The sequence below is a fragment of the Pantherophis guttatus genome, chromosome 2, assembly GCF_059756535.1.
Source record: "Pantherophis guttatus breed Tessera chromosome 2, ASM5975653v1, whole genome shotgun sequence".
In the NCBI taxonomy this organism is placed as follows: domain Eukaryota; kingdom Metazoa; phylum Chordata; class Lepidosauria; order Squamata; family Colubridae; genus Pantherophis; species Pantherophis guttatus.
Window position 1 is genome coordinate 67,587,589 of NC_142064.1, and position 27,068 is coordinate 67,614,656.

General features: G+C 41.6%; 1 protein-coding gene across 1 annotated transcript in view; it reads left to right on the forward strand.

Annotated features, from left to right (window-relative positions):
* Positions 1–27,068, forward strand: part of NMRK1 (nicotinamide riboside kinase 1) — a 122,616-nt gene that overhangs the window by 48,812 nt on the left and 46,736 nt on the right. The gene's annotated exons all lie outside the window — the stretch shown is intronic.

Sequence of the window (27,068 nt, forward strand, 5' to 3'; positions counted from 1 at the left end):
TTCCACAGAGAGCAAGATATCACCGTAGCTCCTTTAATCAAGAATTTTCATGGTTATGAAATCTACGGTTTTTTTAGCTCAACCATGGATGCAGTCAATCAGCAGTACTTGAATCAATCAATCAAACCTTTATTGTCAATGCACGACATATGTACAATGAAATTGAAGGACGACTTCAAACCATCATTCACATGTGTCCATGTGGAACAAAAGTGATTCAGGATTTTACTCACTATTTTCTTCACCTTTTATTCTGCAGAACATCAGGGAAAAAATTCTACCACCTCTTTTGCAAAGCAAAACAGACCTTCTCATTACAAAATCATTTTCTTGCTATCATCAGCCGAAGTAACAATAACAAAGGTCTTAGTCAGTTTTGCAGGTCTGTAGTAGGCGTGAGTTCTACTTACCTTTACTACCAGTTCACAATGGGGCCGCATGTGCAGAAGCTTCCTGATGACGTCTGGGTCGGTGGGTGGAGCTTCCCGCCAGTTATACTACTTGTTCTTGTGAACTGGTCCAAACCGAGGGCAACCCACCACTGATCTGCAGCCAAATATCAAGATAAATTTTCAGTGCTAGAATTATTAATAATATATTCTCTTGATATCCACAGCAGATATTTTATATCCAAGGGTGGGATTCAAAAATTTTAGCAAGGGGTTCTCTACCTGATTACTGGGTGGGCATGGCCATTGTGGGCGTGGCCTAGTCTGCTTCCTGCACCAAGGTGAGGGGGGGCATTTTTGTCCTCCTCAGGCTCCAGAGGCTTTTCTTGAACCTCCGGGAAGGCGAAAATGGCCTCCCTAGGCTCTGGAGGCCCTTGGAGGCCGGAAACGGACTCGTTTCCGGCTTTCCCAAACTTCTGGTAGGCCTCTTTTATACCCTCCCTGAGCCTTCGCGTGCACCCTGTACTTACCTGCATCCAAAACGGGCCACATGGGGACTCCTGGGAGGGGCAGGACTGGGTGGGCAGAGCCAGCCAGGAGTGGGATGTGCGGGTTCTCTGAACAGCACAGAATCTTAGCTAGAGGTTCTCGCAAACCCCCAGCAGCCCATCCCTGTTTATAACTAGTCTTAGACTTTCTTTCCTGTTTTTATTACATCCTTTTCCTCCCCACCCCTATATTTCTCCCTGTTTACGACGATGTGAAATGTGGGCTTCTCACGCCACTAAAAAGTCTTCCCTTCCCTTTCAACAAAAGTACATGAAGGAGGTTCATCAAAGGAGAAGATAAAATCTAATGAAAGGCTAGGCAAAGGGAAGTATCCCTCCCATCTGGTCTACCTAAAACATTTGCTGTACCTGTGTCCATCTTCCACAAAGCACCATTTCAGCATAAATTGAATTCAACCATAGATCAATAAATAAATGCTTTCTTCCTTACGCTATTAAGCTTCTTAATGTTCTCTTGATGGACATGCAGTCCATAATTGCGGTCCAAGAAGTATTATAAGTAGCGGGTGAGCATAGACTCAGAAATCCATTTGACATGCAGAAATATCCTACTCAAGGACTTCAAAGCTTTGGAAGCAATTCAGTGTTTGGACAGCATGGAGCCACTACCCAAGATAGTCCAGAAACTTCTTTTAAACAATGTTCTCTCAACTTTTTTGCTCTCAGATTCTTGCTCAGATGCATTTCAGTCCTCACAGAAGCTGGATACAATGTTTGTTTGCATATTTGAGATATTGATTCAATGCCTTAGGCTAGGTGATCCACATCTCAGAAGCTGAAATGCTGTAATAGAAGTTGGATTTCATATTGATAGAATTCAAAATCAACTAAGCCTTGCCATTCCTAAGAAACAGATGCAATAAACACATCCTCCTCCTCCTTATATTAGTTAGCACTCACCACAAAGAGGTTCTTCTGATTCCATTGTTTTAATCCTGAAATGTCCCAAGGGTGGGGTGGGATGGGGGTAGGGAGCAAGCAAACTCAAAGTCCAAGATAAAAGAGCCAGTCAATCTTTCATTTTAACTTTCCTTTGGACCATAGGATAAAAATAAGACATTTAGGGCATGAGATCTATTGGAACAAGACTATTATAGTATCAGACCTAGGCCAAGATGACTATTGATAATGTGGTGTGATGGCCCAGACTTTATACATTGATGTCCACCCATTATCTAGAAGACATAGTTCCCTTGTTCCAAATTCAAGGAAAACTACCTTATTATTTAGAGCATTTAAAACCTCATTAATGTGAATACATCAGGATTCTAAGCCAAGGTTGTGAGTACACTCAATTTTCTTCTTTAATTTCTAAGAAAAACAGGAACGCCAAGAATATTTTGGATTTGGAGTGGCTGAACAAACATCTTTACAGGAATCATTTCAAGATGGGAACATCAGGGCAGGTGGCCAACCAAACACTGGACAATGCCAGTGGACAATCTATGCTACTTGTTATTGTCTAGATATTTCTATCTCTTGTTTTCTGTTTTGTCTCACTTGCAGCCAGTTGGAATTGAGCACTATGGAAATGCCAGAAATAACTAAATCAAAGCCAAAAGGATGACATGTGCACCGTGATGACATCATGTAAATGCCACAATTTCCCTCTGCGTATTGATGCAAATAACATGAATTTTAAAGTGATAATCTCATCCTGTGCATACAACTCTTTATTCCCCCGCAGACAACTTCATGTGATTGAGTAGTAAAACTGCTGATACAAAAAATGACAATATTTGGGTATCATTTCCTAAGTTATCATTTCCCAAGTTACATTCCATCAGGAGAAGGAAACTGCAAAGTGATACTTGAACAGGGCTAACTACAGGTGTGGGATTAAAAAAAAAGTCAATATGGCAGGCATCATCATGTGATGCAAAAAAAATCAGGGAGGAGAAAAGATTTGATTGCATTATTGCAGCTGTTCTCTTGACTTTCTTTTTCACCTTTTGTAGATATTCCTGGATTTGGGAAGCACAGGTAGGAAGCACAGGTAGGAAGTCTTGGAATATGCCCTCTGTCAGAAGAACAGAGTTAGGAATAAATTTAAGACTAGGATAGGTCTTCTACTGTCTACTTCTACTATCTACTGTCTACTTCTACTGTCGTAGAAACAAGTATATAAATCTAATAAAAGAAAAGAAAGAAGAAAGTGCACCTATTTGAAACCTATTTTTAGTTACTTAATAAAAGTGACTAGAAAAGTTGTTTTCTTCTGATTTAACCAGCTGCCTGTGCTATACATTTTCCCCACATTTCCCCTCCAAATATATTATCTTAGAGTCTTAAAGCATTTGTAAATCCTGAAATAGCTTTAATGGTGCCATCAGAACAAGGAGGGTATTGCACCAGAATAATGCAACCAGAATGGCAAGTATGTGCCTGTGTTGTGTGGGGATGTGTGTTTGTGCATGCTTATGTGTAGAGGATCTCAGTTGTAGATTGATCTACAATCAATCTTCAGTTGATTGTAGAATCAACTGAAACAATCATGAACTGGTGGTGTTCTGTGCTATTTAGTCAGCCCTCCTCTCCTTCGAAGATCATGTATTGAATTTGCTTATCAAGACAGACAGTACCTTAAGGAAAGCTTATACTGCTTGACAAGAGGGAATGGAATTTTCTCCAGTGATGTGGAACATATGGTAAGGTAGTAGTAAATTTACAGCTGCAGACTGACTGGGTAGGAAAGCAATGTTCAAATTGGAATAGAAGCTGAATCCCACCATTTTCTGAATTATGACAGGAGATTTTGGAGTGAGGCAGCTGGGAGCTATATCAGACAACAGCCAGATGCTTGTGTTTCCATCAAGGTTTTCATGGCAGGAGGCTTCTAATATACTGCTAGGTATTTACACAAGCTAGGTATTTGAAATGTGATACTGCTCTTCCTCTTTTCATAATGATATAGGTAATCTGCCAATGGTGGTAATTCTAGTTATTTCTTTCTGGCCAAGAAGAATGACCTTAGTTTGCTGATCTCACAGACATGATGAGACATAGCGACTCGGCAATTTCCATCAGGAAGAACCAAAAGGCGATACTTCATTAGCTCCTACAGAAAAGTCATAAATACTGTAAATGTTGCGGGAGAACAGGAAAAAAGAAAATGATTTGATGTGTTGCTGGTAAAATGGATACTATGTAGGCTAAGATTGACTGCATTTGGGGGTGTCTTACAACAAAATAAGAGGAATCTATTTGATTGGTCTTCCCCAGACTCCTAAGACAGGGGTCTCCAACCTTGGCAACTTTAAGACTTGTGAACTTCAACTCCCAGGATTCCTCAGCTGGCTGAGGAACTCTGGGAGTTGAATCCACAAGTCTTAAAGTTGCCAAGGTTGGAGACCCCTGTCCTAAGAGACCTGTATGTTGCTGATTGTCTTCATATCTGCCATTCCATGATGGCATTTGAACTGGGCATTGACTATTATATGATTCATGCATCATTTGAGCCTATGACTCCCCCCAAAAAAGGTTCTCAGCCTGTACTCAACTTGTTTTGAAGTTCAAACCCAGTTGTGAATCACAATGCAAATGAGAAGATCATTGTATTTACCTGGCATAAAAAACCAGTCATGTTGGTCTAATTTGCAGAGGAAAATGACTTCACAAGCAGACTGCCATCCTTGAGAAAGTGTGGTTTTGATTTTTAAACAACCAAATGTTGGTGATGATAAACCATTTCCTAATCTCTAGGAACTAGCAGAATAATAGAAGACCTGATAAAAAAATATTTTAAGATTACTTGGACATGACCACATAACCGATGCAGTTTGGTTATTTGATGGTGATGGATGAATAATCCCTTACTTGAATGCTATTATAAATAAAGATAAAACCTGTTTTACCATCAGTAGGAGATAGGCTATAAAAAAATACAACCATTTGCTATAAAATGCATTAAAAAGTAACTTTAATATTACATCAACCATCTTTTACTCCTGGGCAGCACAATTTTTCAAAGATCTATTGAAACCCTTATTCTAAGTGTTTTTGAATTATGTTACTTGTTCTGCATCTTCCCAGAGGAGATGACTGTAAAGGACCCAAATAGTAAGAGAATGGTGAAGAGTGATTAGTTTCTGGGGTGAGACAATGGATCTTAACTCTAAGAAAGAACTGGTCATTGTCCTAGAGACTCAAATATGGAGGAGCATTCAGCATATGCTCAAATTAACATATTTTTCAGACTATAAAATGCTCCAGACTATAAGACGCACCTAGCTTTTGGGGAGGAAAACAAGGAAAAAAAAAAATCTGCCTCTGCCTCCCAACAATTTGCTTCCTTGCAGCAAACAGCCAACAACCTGGTCACTTCAGCACAGCCTGATTTAGCATGAGCAGCTGATTGGCAGTTGGATTGGCCTCCTGGAATACCACCAATCAGCTGTTCCAGGCTGCGGGGATTGCTGCTGCCCATAGCCGCCATTGCTGCCCATTGCCGCCACCACCTATCACCGCCTCCGTGTGTCCCATTTTCAGCTTCTGCGCATCCCATTTTTGGCCTCCATGTGCCCCATTTTTGGCCCATTCCAGGCAGAGGGGATTGCCGTTGCCATTTGCTGTTTGCTGCAAGGAAGCAAATTGCTGGGAGGCAGAGGCTAGTGGGTGGGGGCTGGAGGGTGGGCGGGGCTTCAGCAACATTCACTCTATAAGACGCACAGACATTTCCACCTACTTTTGGGGAGGGGAAGTGTGTCTTATATACTGAAAAATATGGTACTTGTTTCTTAATGAGCTTACTTGATACCCTTCCATATTCTTACCTGTGAAAAGATAACAATGAGAATGACTGTTTCAAAATGTATGTTGGGAATGTTTTTATCCTTGTTCCTTCAAATGATGCCGATTCTGAAAATGAAGATTAATCAAGAGGGATGTTTTCAAAACTGTCAAGATATCTGAGATATTGATCCCCATCCGTCCACTCATCTTGAAGCACAGTGTCCTTTTTTGTTCCCTTCAGGATTACATGGACTCCAACTCATAATTGTACAGTGCCTCCTGCTGATCAGTAATTGTTTTGCAAATGGTGGTTTGCGTGACATGCATACATGAAGGGAACTTAACCGGGAGCAGAGATGGAAGCTTACTAGAAGTGAATTTGGCAAATCACTATAACATAGTAATAATAACATAATAATAATCAAAACCATAAATTAACACCATGAAAACCTTAAAAGATAAAAAAATGTAAAAGGATATTTAAAACACAGTTCAAAATGCTTTTTTAAAAACATAGTTTAAAATATTTCTCTAAAAAAGTATGTCTAAGTTCCTTTTCCAAAGGCTGAGAACGGGATAATGGAATGCATCTCCTTAGTGCAGGGGTCCCCAACAGTGGTGGGATTCAAGGAATTTAACAACTGGTTCTCTGCCCTAATGATTTCTTCCAACAACCAGTTTGCCAAACTGCTCAGAAAGTTAACAACCAGTTCTCCCGAAGTGGTGCGAACTGGCTGAATCCCACCACTGGTCCCCAACCCCTGGATCACAGTCCCATATCAGTCTGTTATGAACTGGGCTACACAGCTAGAGGTGATGGTGGACAAGCGAATGAAACTGAAACCATCCCCTCCCTGGTCATCGAAAAAATGTCTTCCACCGAACTGGTTCTTGGTGCCAAAAAGATTGGGGATTGCTATCTTAGTATATGCATTTTGCACTCTGGAAGTCAATCAGAAAACCTCTCACCAGGGGTGGGATTCAGAAATTTTAGCAACTGGTTCTCTGCCTGGTTGCTGGGTGGGTGTGGGTGTGGGTGTGGCCTACTCAGCCTCCTGCACCACGGTGGGGGGAGGGGGACATTTTCACCCTTCCCAGGCTCTGGAGCAGGGGTGAAATGCTCCAGGTTCGGACTGGATCGCCCGATCTGGTAGCAATGGTGGCAGGTGGTTCGAGAACCGGTAGCAAAAATCCCTGTGCCCCCCCCATGCCCTGCTGAGCCGCACGATCATCATAGGCTTTTTTTTTTACTTTTAAAAACATTTTTCTACAACCTCTTCCAATGAAAAAATGCTTTTAAAAGTAAAAAAAAAAAAAGCCTCTGATCATCGCACGGCTCAGCTAGGATCATCAGAGGCTTTTCAAAGCATTTTTTTCTGCAACCTCTTGGCCGAAGAGGTGGTAAAAAAAATGCTTTGAAAAGTCTCTGGCAACTCCCAGCTAAGTTGCCTCATTGGCAGAGAGGTATTTTTTAAAATGCTTCTCTGACGATCCCAGCTGATTCCCTGATCGGCAGAGAGGCTTTTCAAAGCATTAGAAAAAATACTTTGAAAAGTTTTTTTTTAAAAAAAAGTTGGCCATGCCCACCCAGTCACATTACCCCCCCACCACCAAGCCACGCCCACAGAACCGGTAGTAACAGATTTTACATTTCACCCCTGCTTTGGAGGCTTTCCTTGAACCTCCGGGAGGGCGAAAACAGCCTCCCCAGGACTCCGGAGACCCCATGGAAGCCAGAAACAAACCCATATCTCGACTTCCGGGAGGCCCGTTTTTTGCCCTCCCCAGGCTCTAGAGGTTTTGCTTGAGTCTCCGGGAGGGCGAAAACAGCCTGGCCCTTCGGAGGCCAGAAACGGACTGGTTTCTGGACTTCTGAAATTTCCAAGTGGCCTGTTTTTTGCCCTCCCAGAGCCTCCACATGGGCCCTGTACTTACCTGGCATCCAAAATGGGTCACGTGGAGACTCCTGGGAGGGGAGGGGTGGACGGGATCAGCCAGTCCTTGCAACAACCAGTTTGGCGAACCAGATGTAAAATTAGCATCCGGTTCGCCCAAACTGGTCCAAACTGGCTGAATCCCACCCCGGCCCAGAAGTCTGCTGAATGGACTTCTGAAAGTGGGGCTGTATTTTAAAAGGAATTCTCTTTAGTCCTAGATAGGTTCATAAGCAGATGCATAATTCTCCAAATGGCTATAAGTTTTTTAGGGCATTAAACAATAAAGAGGTTAAAAACTCAGATTTAAACTTTGATGATTATATAGGCAGACCTATATATTTCCCTTCTGAAATAAGTCGTTTGCCATGGCTTTCTTCCAGGAATTTCTTTCAACTTCTTGGTCTAACTTACAGCCTTGGGAATTCCAGGTGGTCTCCCATCCTGGTTCAATCCTCCTCCGCTTTTTATTATTATTATTTTAGATCAGTCAAGGAGTATAAATTGTCACCATCTGCTGTGATACTTAAATCTGAAAAGTCAGCCTGCAGGTTGCACTTGAAGCACAATTACTGTAGCAACTGTGCTGCAGATTGTTCAGTAGGGGTAGGAGGTGATCCTAACTCTGCACCAGTTATCAGCCCCATTGAGAGTCTGCGCCTAACTCAGAGAAGTTTGCAGGAATCAATTTGAATTGTCACAAACATATGGAAAAATAGTGTAATAGGAATGCATAAATCATTTTATAATCCAGGCAAAGTAAAAAAAAAAATGTGACCGTCTGAAGGTAATATCGGCTTAGGCTTTATATGCAGCCATTGTGTGATTTTTACATTTTTGAGCTCAATGAGTATTTTATCACTGCTCATAAATGTAATTATAGTGTTTTTCATATTGCCTAGGAAATCATGCATGGTAAAACTTGCAGCTCTTTTTTTTTAATAAAAAAAATCTGCCAGAAGGAATAATTGCTTCTGGAAATGTTAACACTGTAATCTTAAAGTATCTCTTAAAATAGTCATTTTCATAGAGCTGGAATGATTATGTATATTCCTAATAAACATTACCACTACAAAGAGAGAGAGGGAGAGAGAAAGAGAGAGAGAGAACAATTTTCATGCAAATCTACAACATTCCTTTTGTAAAAAGAAGCCTCTCTGAAGCTAACAAGCACACTTGATTTGGCTAAAAGATATAATGCAGCAATCCCTAAGAAGGCTTTTTATAAGACAAAGTTGCTTCAAGTGATGGCAGTTCAGAAGGAGAAAAACACAACGGGAGATTGAATGTTTAATACAATCCCTCATCTAAATTGGTTCTCGACAAGCTGGCTTTTCTCCTAAAAAGGACTCCTTGCTTAGTTACCTACCGCTCTGAAGCTTTTAACAAAATCCTGGAGATTTGTTTTGCCGTCTTATATTGTTACTTTTGCTGTTTTCTGCGAGGGGCTGTATTCTGAGTTGCTTTGAATATTAAAAATATAAATAATTACACAATGCTTTAAACAAGCTCTGAAAATTAAATAGTTTGGACCAGCTAATTCTCTTTCTTTTAATAAAAATTCAGTAGTAGGAAACTTCCAATCTTGATAACTCAATCCTGACCCTCTTTTTCCAGAAAGAAATCAGCCCAATGCTGTTATTTGGATGCAAAGGTACAATCAATATTTATAAAATTATGGCTGTGCCACAGGATTTCTGAGGTTACAGCTTCCTTCTTTGAAGGGAGACAGGGCTATGGGCTGCGAGAATAACCTTGAGAGTCGTGAGAAAGACTGTGGAGTCCTTGGTGCTCTCTGAGTTTTGGTGGTTTTCTTGCAGACATTTCATTTCTCAATTTGGTAACATTATCAGAGTACTGATGGGTAATTAAATATCTTCAGGAAACATCACTAGAAGAACACTGTTACAGGAAACGTTTGCAAGGAAACCACCAAGTTCAGAGTGTACCAAGGACCCCACAGTTCAACCCTGAGCTGCAAATATTCTCTTCTTTTGGTAGAAGAGAAAGCGTGGCGGCCTAGACAACAGACTGATAAGAACAATCTGAAACCAAAGGAGGGATGTGGGTGGAGAAAGAGTCTCAGAAAGGACCATCCCTAGTTCCCAGGAAAATAAGAGGGAGGGGAGAAGGGCTTTCAGATTTACAAAATTCTGTTACTCTAATCTCACAATAAAGGTAATATTGATAAAGAGATTGTTTGTAGCTCAGAGTTGAAAAGAAGGGTCATTCGTTCTCTCTGAGTTTGGTTGTTTTTTTCCTGTTTTTACCCAAACTAGATAACATCATTGGTACGGAGCACTGCTCAGAAAAGATCTCAATAAAAATAATGGTAATGCTCATGGTTTGGGTTTCCTGTCTGGACTACTTGGAAGAGCTGACAAGTGAAGAGGTGGAAATTGTTGATATTTGTTAGCCCTCTGACATTCCAAATGAAGGTTTGGAAGAAACATAGAAACATAGAATTAAATTTCTTTTAAAAAGGGTGTCTGTGTTTGCAACTGTATTTGGTCCTATGTATGTGATTTTAAGGAGAAATATAAACGTTCTTAACACTCACATTTGATATTTCTATCCCAAACGTTTATACAGCAATGAATCAGGAAAAGCAATATAAACATAGGCAAGAAAAGGGGGACAGATTTGAATATATCTCTCTGTCTATGCAAGTTTTTTTTTTGTCATGCTAATTTTTCAGTAAGAGCACTTTCCCACACTATGGGGGTAATAAGAAATGGAAATGTTGTTTTGCTTCAAATCTGGAAAAGACTTCACATTTTAAAAGTCTGCCAAATCATTCTGAATAGGCTATCCTTTGGCCAAAAAATATCCTGCCAGGATTCTGGCGTGATTTTAGAGCAGTGCTTCTCAACCTTGGCAACTTTAAGATGGGTGGACTTCAGCTTCCAGAATTCTGGGAGTTGAAGTTCACCCATCTTAAAGTTGCTAAGGCTGAGAAGTACTGTAAGAGTAAATAGGCAACACAGTGCTTGTTGCCCCTCCCTCCCTTGTCTTCTCAGAAGCTCCCATTGGGTGTTCCTGGTGCATTTCTTCTTGTCCCAACCTATGTCAATCACACCGACTACTGATGCCCTTGCCTATCACATGCTACTGGCCCATCTTCCCGGCCCATTTTCTTTCTCTACTTTCAGAGGAACTTTCAAAGTGAAAAGTTTCTATTCTGTTGTGGCCCTTTCTATAACACTGCTTACCTCAAAAGGAAAGCACAATGGGGACCTCTGTATGTTTTGCAAAATATGTTCAATAATGACACATTTCCATCAATGGTTGTATCTCTAATTCTATTACTTGCAATGATGTAATTCTATGCATCACCTTAGATTTAAAAAAAAAACTAATTCCATGGGTTTATTTCCACATTTTGGATTGTATGTTAAGGCAACAGTAGCAAAATGAATTGAAATGTTCTGCTACCAATTGTATTAAAGAAGTTGATCTGTATATAACAAAGGCTAAATTCTTCTACTCCAAAGTGCTCTTTCTTCATTTGGGTACTTATTATGGTAAAAAGAAGGTGACAGAGTCTTCCAGTTCAGTAGGAAATTTTTTACTGACTTCAGTGAGCAAATGATTAAGCCCAAATGATGTATTTGAATGAGCTTTATCCTTCCCTGCAGCTGTAGCGTTAGGATAGCTGGCAAGATTTCCTTAGTCTAAAAAGTGCAGAGGGATCAAAGACCAACCTATCGATCTTCAGCTCAGTTCACGGCATTGTTGACAACTGTTTATTTGACCTCATAGGCCTAACACTTCCATGTCCATGTAGGGAACAGCTGATTCTGTGTCACACCAATTACCAAGAATTTTCCATAATAAAGGCAACTGTAACAAGAGAATTTGGTAGCAGATTAACATGACAAAAGATAACAATAGGATCTAGGTCAAAGCTAAAAATATCGGAGCCAAACCTATAAAATATAAATATATTCTGAAATATGAAAACAGACTTTGCATTGAGCAATAGTTATTCAAGAACAACAGCTATTTATTATAACAGAATAAGAAAATGTTTAAGCAACAATTATAATGCTTTTAATAAATTGAAGAAAGAGTAGATTACTAAACTTACCTGTACCTAAGCCACACATAATCATCTCTACTGATAGTAAGGACTAAATATAGGGGTACATTTTGGACAGGTTGCCACAAGGGCAACCAAAACTCACTTTTATCCCAAACTTGTTAACAAAAGTCTTGCAAAACTAGATAATGTTTCCCTCGTCTTCATGTGCAATTTTGTGACATTCTTAGGGTACTTTTGAGAAGTGTATCAGTGTGATAAAATTTACCAAACTTGTATTGATTCAAATAAACTCTATGATAAAATGAGTAGGCTTCAGTTATTAAACATGTAGTGATTCCATATTAAATATGGAATCAGTATTGGATGCTGAATGCAATGAAAGGATTGACTATGGAAGAAAAACATACAAAACTCAGGAATCAAGAATTGCTTACATTTCTTAGATATCTTTGTTGAGGCTCCTTTCATGTCCCCCATTTTTGGAGTGACCTTTATTGTCTGTAGGGTAATGCCCTAGAGACTGGAAAGGCTTGCCAAAATAATTTTGCAGGTCCACTATATTTAGCATCATTAAGATGGAGTTATTCTGAGTCTTTCCCACATTTCTCCCATCTTCTAAGGGGAGGATACTAAGGAATCTTTTCTCTAATGATGTTTCTCCCTCCTCTATGTTCCCAGGGTTTGTTACAGGGGTGGGATCTATTTACCTTTACTACCAGTTCGCAATGGGGCCACGTGTGCTTGCTTGCTTTGCTCACGCACGCGCTCTCTCTTCTGTGCAAGCACAGGGGTTGGTGGGCAGAGCCTCCTGCTGGTTTTACTACAGGTTCTATAGAACCGGTGCGAACCGGGAGCAACCCACCACTGGTTTGTTACATATTTCATTGGTCATATCCTCTGCTGGCAAGAGATGACTATGAGTTTGTCCAAATAGACACATTTCAGTTGCACTTTTGACTCCATTGTCCCAAGCTGGAACTGATCTTAGCCAAAATGAATTGCATCACTGACTTCCCAATGATGGGTCACACTTTTATCCTAATGGAAAATGTAGCGGCACTCTTAATCTTTGTACCTTTCACCTTTGAAAGAGATTTTACAATATGGATTAGTTGAGTAAAAAGTGAGTAATGGCAAAATCCAGAATAATAGACTTGGAAGGGACTTTGGAGGTTTTCTAGTCCAACACCTAGCAGAGGCAGGAAACTCTATACCATTTCAGACAAATGGTTGTCCAATCTCTTCTTAAAAACTGCCAGTGTTGTAGCATTCACAACTTTTGGAGGCAAGTTGTTCCACTGATTAATTGTTATAACTGTCAGGAAATTTCTGTTTAGTTCTAGGTTGAATCTCTCGATTAGTTTCTATCCATATTCCTGATTGTTAGCACTTGGACTGAAGTTTTTTTTTCAGCAAAGTCTTTATGCCGATGTATCACACCAAAAGGTCTTCCATTACTTGGTCAATACATTTTTTTTGGAAATATATTTATATTTAATATATATATATATATATATATATATATATATATATAATATATTTAAAAATTGTGTGTGTTTTGTAGCAGTTGGCCAACCATGTCTGGATTTCAGGCTAGGCCTGTTGATTCCCTGGATAAATATGGAATACCAAAGTTCATAGATTAAGCTGAAAAAACATGATGGGGAAAAAACCCATTGACAAATCACTTTTATAGTGCTGCCAAGAAAACTGGACCAGGAATTGATGTTGCCACCAGGGTTGAGGTTACTTGAAGGAAATGAAACTCTAGTATTTTCCCACTGTTGTTTAAATTTTAGCTGTAAATAGCAGTGATTTCCCTTTTTTTCCTAGACAAATTGCATCTAACCACACATCTCTTGTTATCTTCGTCACAGGCTTTTCTTTTCAATGTCCCATTTCTACAAGATTTATGTAATCCAAAGAGAAACTCTTTTTTTTGACATTTTGGGAAAAAATGCTTCATTTTTCCCCTGGGGTTCAATTCCTTGAATTCTGAAATAGACTAGTTCTTTGTTAGTGGTTTGCCTCAATTATCTCTCTACAAAAATGAGTCATTCCAGTGAAACTGATTAAGAATTAGAAGCCTTATTTTTTTCTAACACTTTATCTTTGTGTTTCACAGTAAATGGGAATATGCTATGATAATCATCTTTAAACATTATAGAATAGCTCTTGCTTCCAAGTGTAGTTAAGATCATGAGACCACACACGCTGTGCACAAGGTCAAGTGTTTTTTAAGCTCTAGGCTGACTTTCCTTAATAAATTCACTGTTGCTTTGGCCTTAATACAACATTCACAGTTCATTGTAACTGGGCATATGGACAGTTACATGTATCTTCTCAACTTCCATCTTTCTAATTCTTCGATGCTTTCAGGATGTCTGAAATCTCTTCCAAAAATGAGTACATTCTGTGTGTTGACCTTGAATGTTGGTTTTGACTTGTTCCTCTTTACAATAAGCTGATGTTTATCCACTTCACCCCAAGCTTTCAGTTTCTGAATTATGCATCACTTTTTCTTGAACAGATCTGCAAAACATTCACTGGTTATACACTTAATAGGCAGAAAAAAGTTTCCTCACTGGGGTACATGCATAATATATTTCTCAGGTATCTCTCTGTGCCTCATTGAAATTTGGGTATTCATGCCCAATTTCTTCTGCTTACACAGTTCCTTCAATGGCAAGGAATATTTTTACATTCAGACTTAACTCTGTGAAAAATGTCTTATCATTTGTCAGTGACTCAAACTCTAGAATCAAGGAAATATCCTTGAAAAGTGTTGTCTTGCATAGCTTGTGCCTTCATTTTTTATTTTGATTCTCTAACACTTGTGAAATGCTTACTGCATTTATATTCATCAGTTGGCCTGCAAATCCAGCATCATATTTGCTTTGGGTCTAGTTTCCAGAACATGAATGAGAGCACTGAGCAATTTTCTTCTCCAACACCACAGGAGCTGTTCCACAGTCTTTATTATGGCAATAATTTCTGCATAGCTTTGTGTTTCTGTAATTTCATTTACTACAGCTTTCTCCCAAGAACAGCTTGCTGTTCCGATTAGCATGTTCAGGCACTATTTGCATTTGGAATTAATTTCATATTCCTTTTTCTGTACAGTCAGTTGTTAAGGTAAATTATTTGGCCATGGCGCACTAGAAAATTTAGCATAGCTATAACCTGTCTGTTTTCATTGTATTATAGCCTGGGTGATCTACTGACATTTTTGTGTTTGCAATTAACCACAAGTATCTTTGGACGATCATAATGCATGCATTTGGAAATTCCTAATTTCAATTTCCATTATTTAATTTAGTCTTTCCTTCAAAAAAAAAAATCCTTACATACCATTTGCACTTTCCAGAAGCCTGGATTCAGCACAGTGGTCTTTCTGATCTCCCAGTCAAAACAGTTTAAAGTTGACCGCCAGGCAGTAGACCTTGAAAAATTGGAAGATGAACGTAACATGAAATCCAGCTTTAGACCGATTAGTAGATGCAAAGAGTGGTATCACTGCCCCATCTTGTGTTATCTCTGGATACAGAATCAAATTCTCTGCTCCCTACAACACAGAAAAGAGACAAGAAGCCCAATTCTATTTTCCCCATCCATTTTCTTTATACATATCCTGCTCATTTGTCTCATCAAACACAACAAACCAAAATAAAAAGGGGTTGCTATGAGAAGGAGCTGCTATGTGGCCAAGTCTCCATTCCTCTTGTCAATGAAACATTCCTGTGAAATAACAGGTTATAACAAATAACTAATAATGTGTGGAAGTAGAAAACAAACATGCAGAACCCCTATGACAGAATAGTAAGGGGAGAAGAGGCAAAGCAAGAGTTCACGAGAAATACGAACCCCGAAAAGCTGCTTAACTGCAAACTGAAAATTGTTTCAATTTCAAATTAGGCGGGTGCAACGTTAGAAATAATCCAACTTTTCAAATCAGCCACGTTTCATTTTGTTTACCATTTCCTCTTTTAAAACATTAGTTTTATTTTACAATTAAATATCATGAAGTTGAACAGGCCTCCAGAACTGTCACAAAGACCCTATACAGAAATACTTCATTTCTTTTTCTTTTCTTTTTTTTTACTGTCTAAACTCATGGGTATTGGCCCAGTGATCTTTTCCTATAATTATTTGAGTATTTAACTAAAGTATATGAGAAAAATACTATAAAGGAAATGGAGAAAGAAGGAAACAAATGTGATGATGAAGGTGGCAAGGTACTTAGCAAAGATCCTCAGACAAGACCATTGTGTCAAGACAATTCTAGTCTTAGAAAAGAATCGTAGAAAGTGATACCACAGAAGAGTGCAAGAAAGACACTTAGGGTTTAAACTTTAGGAAGCTTACAAACACATGTGCAAGCAGTGCCAGCTGAAGGATATATGGTGTCTCTGGACTACATTGACTGTTGACGCCAAGGTGAAGATGGCATTTTTAAAACAATCAACATCTGCTTTGCGTGTTGTAACTTTGGCAACCACAGTTTGGTCCATCATTATGCTAGAGCAGAGTTGCCGGTCATAGTCAACTGAAAATTGCTGAGAACGAAAATACCCAAAAATCTTCATTACATTGATTGTTGAAAGGTAGATGAAATGTAAACAATTTTATTTAGAATCAGAGGCTAAGATATCTTGGAGATAATCTAGTCCAACTCTCTGCTCAATGCAGGAGCCTTATATCATCCCAGTCAAATGGTTGTCCAGCCTAATTGTTCTCACTATTAGAAAATTTCTCATTACTTTTAGGTTGGATCTCCCTTTCAAAAGTTTCCACTCATTACTTCTTGTCCTGTTCTCTGGTGTCACAGAGAATAAGTCAATAATAAGCCAATAAGTCATTTTTCTTCTTATATGGCTTTTGTTTTTGCAAGAAGGGGTGAAGTTAGTGCCCTAGGCCAGTGCCTACTTGGACTTAGTCTAAAGCTGTCCCTGTAAACAAGCATGCATATGGATTTCTATCTTTGTTATGGTTGTTTTTTTCTGTGTAGATATGAGGTTTTTTTAGGTAGCAATAATGTTTTTCTCTAACATTATGTTGAATCTTCAGAGATTAGCCAGTTACTAAAGGAGGGTCAAATATCTGAAGAGTTGGGAATCAAGCTACCTTATGTGAAGCCTTTAATCAAGTTGTTTGCCTAAGTACAAATAAATCTTTTTTTAACTATATCACAGATTATCTGATAGCATTATTTTAATTGGCTACCTCGGAAACCTCAACAACAGATGTATACCTAACTACATAAAACATTTTCTATAAAACTTATGCGTGCTCTGCATCCCCAATGTAATTAAGGGGAAGAAGGTTCATTTTTAATGATAGTGACAATTTGTTTTGTCTACCTTACTTTTTAGGTGAATATTATAGATAAATCAACAGTAGTCATGATTACAATAATTATCTATGTCTATAAACATTTAGAAAAAATGAGTTTAGCTGACATTTTCACCATTCCTGAAAATGTTGATATCTATTAGGAAAGCTACTTTCAGGAGATTAATCCAAACCAGTACAATAACTAGAATGTGACTAAAATGGGCTGTAATTATGCAACACATTGAACCCCAAACTAGATAGCCCAGCAAACTCAACCTAGGTGTTACATGTGTGATTATACAATATTATTAGAGCATCTTTGGCCAATCTCCTGACAACAACTTTTCCCAGGAAAAACTAGGGTCTCAACGTGAAGGAATAGTTGAATTAATCATACTTAAACCAACCATAAGGATATCTTGCAACAGATCAACAGAGATATTTTTTTGATGAATAACAACAAACCAAACCTGCTTTAAATAGGTCCTGTTGTATTTTGACTTCTGTAATCCCTATAAATACCCAGCCAGTATGGATTCTGGAAAGTGCACAGTTGACTGCAATGAACTGTACCATACATTATAGAACTTAAAACACTTCTGCTTTTCCTTTATGCAGCCTTCTTTGCTGCTGTTTGAAGAAACTTTCTCATTTCAGACAAAGGGTACCAATCTGCCTGTATTCTAGTAGCTGTTTTTCTCTTCAGGTACCTCTGCTCATCAGCGGAGGAGAATATCATGCATATTCACCTGGGTATCCATCTTTCAGAAGAAGGATGCGGTAGTGAAGCTATAAATTCTGTCACAGTAGTGTTCAGCTGGTAAGACAGATTGATTTTCCATTCACCTGAGTTGGAAGGCTTATTTCCTTGAAAAGAAACATGTTTGGACTCAGCCCTGGAAAGTAACAAATAGAGAAAAGTTCATTCTTGTTATATAGGTGGATCATTTTCTTTGACAAGGCTTTCTCTGAGGGAAAAGGGTATGTGTGAGTGAGTTACACAAAAAGTACTTTACAGAGCCTAAATACTATTGAGCAATGGGAACACTGCCAGCAATGTTAAAATGACGCTTTGCTATGTGTTGACTAAGATGAGGAACAGGGAATCTTGTTCACACATGAAAGCTGGATTGGCTTTGGAGAAACCAATCAAGAACTACAGGCCAAAAATAGATGTGCTGGAGCTCACAAGGAGGCAAGAGTAGACTCTTTCTACACGTCTTTCACAGACACCATTCTCATGTTTCTTCCTTGCTCATATGGTTTTTCATGGACATGAGACTAAAATAATGGCTCAAGAATTGTGTTTCTGAGGAAGATGCTCAGACAATCCTAGTTCTCATAAAGATAAGGGGAGGGAGGTGGGAAGTGCATTCAAACTTACAAGGTTCTCTTCCTATAAGGCGAACCGGTAGTAAAAGTAAGTAGAATCCACCCCTGATCCTAGGTTAATTAAGTGTAACATTTGCACTTATATTTGCAAAATATAGATTTTGCATTATTTAACAATAAGGAAGGATAGTACATCATAGGATCTTTTTCACTTTCCAAATGTGAATTATTTTCAAAATGGCTCAGCACCAGACTTTTTATTTCTATTCTACAAAATACCAAGACTTCCCAGTGAACTGATCAGCTGATTAACAGAAGAGTGAAAATCTCCCACATCATAATTTTTAGGTCATGCTGCATTTTGGCAGATTAAAGCAAACAAAAAGCAGAAACAAAAAAAACAAACCCTGACCAGTTGCTATGGGGGAATCCCTCAAAGCTCAAGTTTTAACATTTTTTCCTTTGGTTTATTGAAGTTAAATATCATTTGGTGTATGTGTGTGTTGTGTTGTGTGTAAGTGCATGAGTATGTGTGTGCTTGTAGATAACCTTTTGCTTGGAAGGAAATGGGCCCCATGGATGTTATTCCAGTTAAAAGCTTATGGGCTGCTAATTACATGACTAACTGTAGCTGAATTATGAATGGAATGCACTGAAAATACTTTCAAACTCAGAATAGCTTGGGACTTCCTACCTATGTTGATCAGTACCATTGCAGCAAAGCTAAAGGTAGATCTGACACAGTATTTGATTCGGTTCCAAAGTCCCTCTGTGAGAGATCAGATCAGTGTTCTGAGAAGAACTGCCCAGTGTCCAGGCTGTTCTTTTGGAGGAAGAATGAAACTCCGCATCTACTTTTTGTTCTACTTCTAGCAGATGCTCCTTCACCATATAAGGGCATTACATTATCAGTAATCAGAACAAAAGATTTCCTTTCCTTGTTCAGCTTAATCCTGGCTAAATACAGGCATGGCTGAAAGTGCCCAATTATACGGCTGAGGTAATTCACAAGCTATTCACAGCAAAGCTGCTTTATCACTTCAGGAGAGATTGGCATTCATAGATCCATAGAATCTATAAATGCCAGTCTGTATATATGCACAAATATATATGTTGGAAGAAGAGAGCGTCTGTGCCATTTAATCCTGCTTGCTACAGGAATTCATTAAACCATTCCCAACAAATCTATATAGAGCACAAAGAATCAGTGACTAAATGGAAGAGGCTACTATAGATCTAGAACAGGCGTGTTCTAGAATTTTGGCTTGCCTGAGCCACATTGAGTGAAGAGGAATTGTCTTGGGTCAGATATAAAATATATAGTATAATGTATATAAATAACAAACTTTATTTTTTGAGGTCTTACAGGGTCACATTACTACCATAGTTGTCCAGGGTTTCATGTGGCCTGTGGTAGGGGTGAAATCTAAATTTTTTTGCTACCGGTTCTGTGGGCGTGGCTTGGTGTGGCGTGGCTTAGTGGTCATGTGACTGTGTGGGCGTGGCCAGTTTGACGTCATTCACGTCACTCTGCTGTGCATGGGGCGCTTGGAGAGAGAGCGAGCAAGACAGCTTTCCAACCTCTGTTTGTGTGTGTGTGTGTGTGTGTGTGTGAGGGAGGGAGGGAGCGATCTGAAGCCTAGGCACCCAAACGTCTGGCAGCGGCGGGGACAGCTTCTGAGCAGCCAGCTCCACCTGACCTACTTCCTGAGTCTCGCCGTTCTCCTCGCCCCCATCCCCACCCCATTCAAGCAGTGGCTTCCCTGCTCAGCCCCAACAAGTTATGCATCCATGGTGCCCGCACCAGCATCCCAAGAGAAGCAGAGAAGATCATCACTTGCAAGCAGACAAGCAGAGGTAGCAAGTGTGCACCGTGCTGTGGGAAAAATGAGAGGTCCTGTTGTCCCGCAGATCCTGCCGCTGCTTGAGTGGGGTGGGGGGGTGAGGAGAACGGCGAGACTCAGGGAGTAGGTCAGGTGGAGCTGGCTGACTCAGGGCTGCTCAGAAGCCACCCGCACCGCTGCCAGAAGTTTGGGTGCTTCGGCTTCAGATCGCTCCCTCCCTCCCGCTCTCTCTCTCTCACACACACATGCACACACACACAGAAACACACAAAAACCTCTTTTTATTAAGTTACTGTGAATTCTTCTCATTCACATCCAGCAAAGTCTTTCAAGGAAGAATTTACAGTCACAGACCTTATCTGGCTTATTTATTTATTTATTTATTATTTATTAATCAAATTTCTATACCGCCCTACTCCTGAAGGACTCAGGGCGGTGAACAGCCAAGATAAAATACAGATAATACAAATATTAAAAAAAATCCCTTAAATTATTAAATATTTCGGCCGAAACAAAGATTAAAACACCCAATTTATAAAATCACAAATTTAAAAATTTAAAAAATTTAAAAGATGGGAGTTAGGCCAGGCCAGCTTGCTGAAATAGAAAAGTTTTGAGAGCACGGCGAAACGTGCGCAGGTCTGGGATCTTCCATATCTCTGGGGGGAGCTCGTTCCAGATGGTAGGTGCCCCCACAGAGAAGGCTCTCCCCCTGAGGGCCACCAGTCGACACTGTTTGGCCGACGGCACCCTGAGGAGCCCCTCTCTATGGGAGCGTACTTGTCAGTGAGAGGCTATTGGTAGCAGAAGGCGGTCTCGTAGATACCCCGGTCTGATGCCATGGAGCGCTCTAAAGGTGGTAACCAAAACCTTGAAGCGCACCCGGAAGACCACCGGGAGCCAGTGCAGCTCGCGCAGGAGGGGGGTCACATGGGAGCGCCACGTCGCTCCCATAACCACCCGCGCGGCCACATTCTGGACCAGCTGGAGCCTCCGGGTGCTCCTCAAGGGGAGCCCCATGTAGAGAGCATTGCAGTAGTCCAAGCGGGAAGTAACGAGAGCATGAGTGACCGTATTTAACGAGTCCCGATCCAGAAAGGGACGCAACTGGCGGATCAGGCGGACCTGATAAAAAGTCCCCCTGGCCACGGCCGTCATGTGCTCTTCTAAAGACAGCCGTGAGTCCAGGAGGACACCCAAGTTGCAAACCCTCTCCGTGGGGGCCAGTGACTCACCCCCAATAGTCAGTGATGGCACCAACTGACTATATCGGGATGTCGGAAACCACAGCCACTCGGTCTTGGATGGGTTGAGCCTGAGTCTGTTTCTCCCCATCCAGATCCGCACGGCCTCCAGGCACTGGGACATCACTTCAAGGGCATCATTGGGATGGTCCGGGGTGGAGATGTACAGCTGAGTATCATCAGCGTACTGGTGGTACTTCACCCCGAAACCACGGATGATCTCACCCAGCGGCTTCACATAAATGTTGAACAGAAGGGGCGAGAGGACCGACCCTTGTGGCACCCCACATACAAGGGGCCTCGGGGTCGACCTCTGCCCCCCTGTCAACACAGACTGCGACCGGTCAGAGAGAAAGGAGGAGAACCACTGTAGGACGGTGCCCCCCACCCCTAACTCCTCTAGCCGGTGCAGCATGATACCATGGTCGATGGTATCAAAAGCTGCTGAGAGGTCTAATAGGACCAGGACAGAGGAACAGCCCCTGTCCCGAGCCCTCCAGAGATCATCAACCAACCCGACCAATGCCGTTTCCGTGCTGTACCCAGGCCTGAAGCCCGACTGGAATGGATCCAGATACGAGGATTCATCCAGGTACTGGGGGAGCTGTCCCGCTACCACACTCTCAACAACCTTCGCAACGAAGCGAAGGTTGGAGACTGGACGATAATTTGCCAACACTGCTGGGTCCAGGGAAGGTTTCTTGAGGAGAGGCCTCACCACCGCCTCTTTCAAGGCGGCAGGGAAGACACCCTCACTCAAGGAAGCATTTATAATCCCCTGGAGCCAGCCTCGTGTAACCTCCCGAGAGGCCAGCACCAACCAGGAGGGACACGGATCCAGTAAACATGTGGCTGCGCTCAGTCTGCCCAGTATCCTGTCCACGTCTTCGGGCGTCACAGAATCAAACTCTTCCCAGATAATACTCACAAGACCTGCCTCTGTCCTCCCCGCTGAATCTACCCAGTCAGAGTCCAGATGTTCCCGAATCTGAGCGATTTTGTCATAAAGATACTGTACAAAATCCTCGGCTCTACCCTCCAAGGGGTCCTCCCGCGCTTCCTGGTGGAGCAGGGAGCGGGTCACCCTAAACAGGGCGGCCGGGCGATTATCTGATGATGCAATAAGAGTGGCAAAATAGTTATACTTCGCCACTTTTATCGCCACCAGGTAGGTCTTAATGTGAGATCTTACCAGTGTTCGGTTAGATTCAGAATGGCTGGCCCTCCAACCACTCTCCAGGTGTCTTTTCCGGCGCTTCATCTCCCTCAGCTCCTCGGTGAACCAAGGAGCCAGGTGAGATCGACGCCGGGTCAGAGGCCGCAAAGGCACGACCCGATCCAAAGCTCCAGCGGCCGCCCTATCCCAGGCGGCCACCAGCTCCTCAGTCGAGCCATGTGCCAGAGCCTCAGGAAATGGCCCAAGCTCTGTCTGGAACCTATCAGGATCCATCAGGCGCCTGGGGTGGTACCACCTCAATGGTTCCGCCTCCCTGTGGCGGGGTGCGGCGGTTTGAAGGTCAAAGTGAAGGAGGGAGTGATCTGACCATGACAAGGGCTTGATCACTATATCCCCTATCTCAAGATCACTCAACCACTGACCAGAGACAAATACCAGGTCTAGCGTGTTTCCCCCCGTGTGAGTAGGGCCATGAACTAACTGGGTCAGGTTCATGGCTGTCATGGAACCCATGAACTCCCAAGCCACCTCAGACACCTCACCAATGGATGGCAGGTTAAAATCCCCCATGACCATAAGCCTGGGGGTGTCAACCGCCACCGCGGCTATAACGTTGAGCAGTTAGGCAGGGCTGCCGTCACGTGGCAGGGAGCCAGGTACGTAACCAGCACACCCATCTGCACCCCATGACCCCACTTCACAAGGAGGGACTCACAACCAGCCGTCTGAGGACCTCCCTCGGACCAAGACCTTCTCTAATGACAACTGCCACCCCCCCGCCCCTCCCCTGTGTCCTCGGCTGATGGAATGCGCGGAAACCGGGTGGGCACATCTCAACGAGGGGGACCCCCCCTCCTGGCCCAACCAGGTCTCCGTAATACCCGCCAGGTCCGCTCCCCCCTCCTGAACAAGATCACAAATGAGGGGGGCTTTATTTACCACGGACCGGGCGTTGCACAGCATCAGCCGAAGGCCCAGGGCCTGAGGGTCTGTGCAACCTGGGGAACGAGGGGAGCATTGGAGGCCGGAGCACGCCACTGCTTGGAGCCAGCGGGCGCACGCTCCCACAACCTGATGTGGCCCCCTGCTCCCGCCATATCTGCCTCTCCCACCCACAGTACCGATGTAATGACCATCCATAACCCAAGCTCTAACTCCCTCCTTGACCCCGGTTCCCGCATCTCTAGAGCCGTGCTCTTCAGCCAGCTCTGGCTACTCCCCGACAGGTTCTCCCCCAAACCCACCGAACCCACCCCCCTCCCAGAAACCTTTAAAACCTTATCTAAAAATTTCCCCCAAAAAACCCACAACCCCCTCCTCGCCGCATGCCACCTCTTGGGATTCCAAAATCCGTCATCAAGGTAGGCCCTCGATAGTGAGGAGGGCCAAACTTGCGAGAGGGGGGAGTCTCGCAGCGCAAGCAGGTCAGCAGCCGTAAACATCGCACAGCTTGGAGAGCTGCCAGGCCGATATCTTCAAAACTTGGCAAGGATTCTCTGGGAATCACAAGCCAATTAAGCAAACTAATTGTCTCCTGTGAACTCCCCTCCCTGTTCGCTCCTCTTTTATTCCCTATGGGAGGGGGCCGTTCATCGTTCACCTGTGGCCTTACTCCCAAGTCGATCCTCGTTCCTCAGCTGTCCCCTTCATCTGGCAACTCTGAGCATGCGCCCACTGGGAACAGGCTCCAACTGTTCATCTGCCTCACTGATGTCTGACTCCAAAGGCAACTGATAACTGTCAGACTGCCCTGATCCCATCTCTGCCTCTGACACAGAGACTTTGCCAGACTCCAGGACTAGCCCATGTTTCTCCCCAACCTCCTGACTGTCCGAATCTGCTGCCAGCTCTGCTAGCTGCTGGCAGGCCACAGCACTGAGTTACAATGAGATGCATGTACGTCTACCTCTGAAAAATGACCAAGAAACCACTGTTCTTTTAAAACCAGGCTTGCTAGTCTATCAGCTGGTGGAGATATAATCAGATTTTAGAAATCTTTACTGGAAATGGCTCACTGCCAAGCGAAATTTGAAAAAAAATCTAGTGCTTCACTTTAATATACTGTATGGCTTGGGGCACGGAGGAATTCAGTATTCTAGCATTGGGAGGCTTTTTGACGAAGAAATTAGATGGTGATGAAGCAAGACAACTTCTAACTTTAGTGCAATTTTATTTAATTTAAATTAAAAGTCTACATGACTTAAGGCTGTTAAGGGACTGCTTCTTGTGTTATGAAACCTGTTGGGGAGTTAAATCTGCGGAATAAGCCTTTTTAAGGATTTTGCTGCAGTCAAGGTCCGTTCCTCTGGAACACGAGGGAAGGTCTATTTCTGCATTGCTCCTAGGCTTACAATGCACATTCCCTTGGAAGTTGAGTTTGACCTCTCCTTAAATTGGATGCATCTCTTTTGCTGGGCTTTTAATCATTAAATTATTTGATGCCTAGTGTTAATTAAGTACTATAAACGTAACATTAAATCCTTTGGGTTTTTAAAAAAGTTTGCTAGTACTTGTAGCTAGAAAGTAGAAAGACTATAAAAACCAACAAAATGTAACTTCAACTGAAGTTAACTTCAGTTAACTTAATTAAATACAATATTGTTTCATATATAGACTGGTCTCATTCAGACGTATTAAAGTTTGGTAGCAATTTTAGGAAAACCTCTGAAGTCACATATAAAGCCTTGAAGGAGGGATTGTAGCTCTGGAAGATTGTAAAGCATTCACATGATGAGTTTTGCCTAGTTTCTAACAAAGTATCTTAGACTATAGGGCAATAAATGAGTTGCAATGGCTTTTAGCAGTATTTTTATTGCTTTATAGGTATTGTATTTTATGATAATATTTCTCCAGGGGAATTTTCATAGTAGAACTTTATAAGATTTTTAAAAATGCTCCTCAAGAGTGATATTTCATATATTTGATTTTGCTGTCACTTTTGACTTAGTCCAAACTGATATTCTTAGAGCCATTTCAGCTTCCATCATTACCAAATGAAAAGACAAAACAAAAGCTAAGGTACATATATTTTGTTTCCCAAATGTACTCTTATACACTTTTTTCTCAGTGTATTTTTGTTGGTTTCTTAAATTTGTATTGAGATTTCTATTCCTCAGCATACTGTACTAATTTTTTTTACTGAAAGGTAATTAAGAAAGCTGACCTTGTCAGAAATTGATTTGATCTCCTGTGATTCCTAATTATTGATCATACTAGGTGTTGTGGATGGGATTCTGGATTTACCATCATTTGGACAGCTGTAGGTTTTCTACTTCTAAACCATGGTTTTAATGCAAAGTACATTATGCTTAAGGTTTACTTGGATGTCTTATAATTAGAAATTATGCAGAAATTTGTAACTCAAATCTCCATTTCTCTTAGAAACAGTTTTTCCAAGGACGGTCAAAATGAAATGTTAACTTTTAACCAGATAAAAAGTATCCTTCGTTAGTGTAGAATTTTTTATTGAAAGTCAGATTTGTTTATGGTGAATGTATGCTTTGCAAATAAACACATAATAAATATTCGTTAGGAAAGATCTATTAGTTTATATAATAGTAAACCAGATTGAGTGCAATGAAATGGAATTACTTGTATGAACTGTTTACAACTCTTGCCCCAAACTTTATCTTCTATATGCAGATAGGACAAGAATATAAAGTGAAAACCTCATAAAAATCCAAGTAAATTACTAATCCACAGAAGTATTTGTGCTGTAAACATGTCTGGAGTTGTAAGAGCCCTATAAAATAAGACAAACATCTGAAGAACTTAATTATATGTGCAAAAGGGAGGAAAGCGTTCATTCCAAGACACTGTGTTGGATGTAAATTAATGTGAAACAATAATTAGTTTTGCAGTAAAGCCTGCACCCAATCTACAATATATGCACATTTTTAGAATGGATTTATGGTTGCAGCTTCTTCACTCTCATTTGTGTAACTTGGTTAAAATGCAGTAGTAATCCACTAACCATTTCTGAAGCACAGTCTCTGTAACAGGCCATGATACTCTGGTCCAGGGGTGTCAAACTTGATTTTATTAAGGGCCGCATCAGGATTGTGCTTGACTTTGGGGGGTTGGGGTGGATGTGGCCAGGGTGGGCGTGGCCAGCTTGACATCACTTGTGTCGGGGGCGCCTGTGGTGGCCCAAGCGCTCTGCCAGTGAAAGCAGGCTCCTGAGTTCTAATGGCCTCCTGCAACCCTCTGCCAGTGAAAATGGAGCTTGAGAGGGCTGCACACTCCATTTTTGCTGGCAGAGGCACTGTGGGACGGTCCTTTGCTGTTTCCAGGGCGGCCCCGCGGGCCAGATCTAAGCACTCCCAGCCTTGACTTTGACACCGCTGCTCTGGTCCTTTAGGCAAAGCAACAATTCTGTCTTTCTCTGCTAGTTGTAATAAAGAGCACTTAAGACTAGGGAAGTCATTTGGGCACTTAAGATAAAACTATCACCCTCTCTGACAACAAAT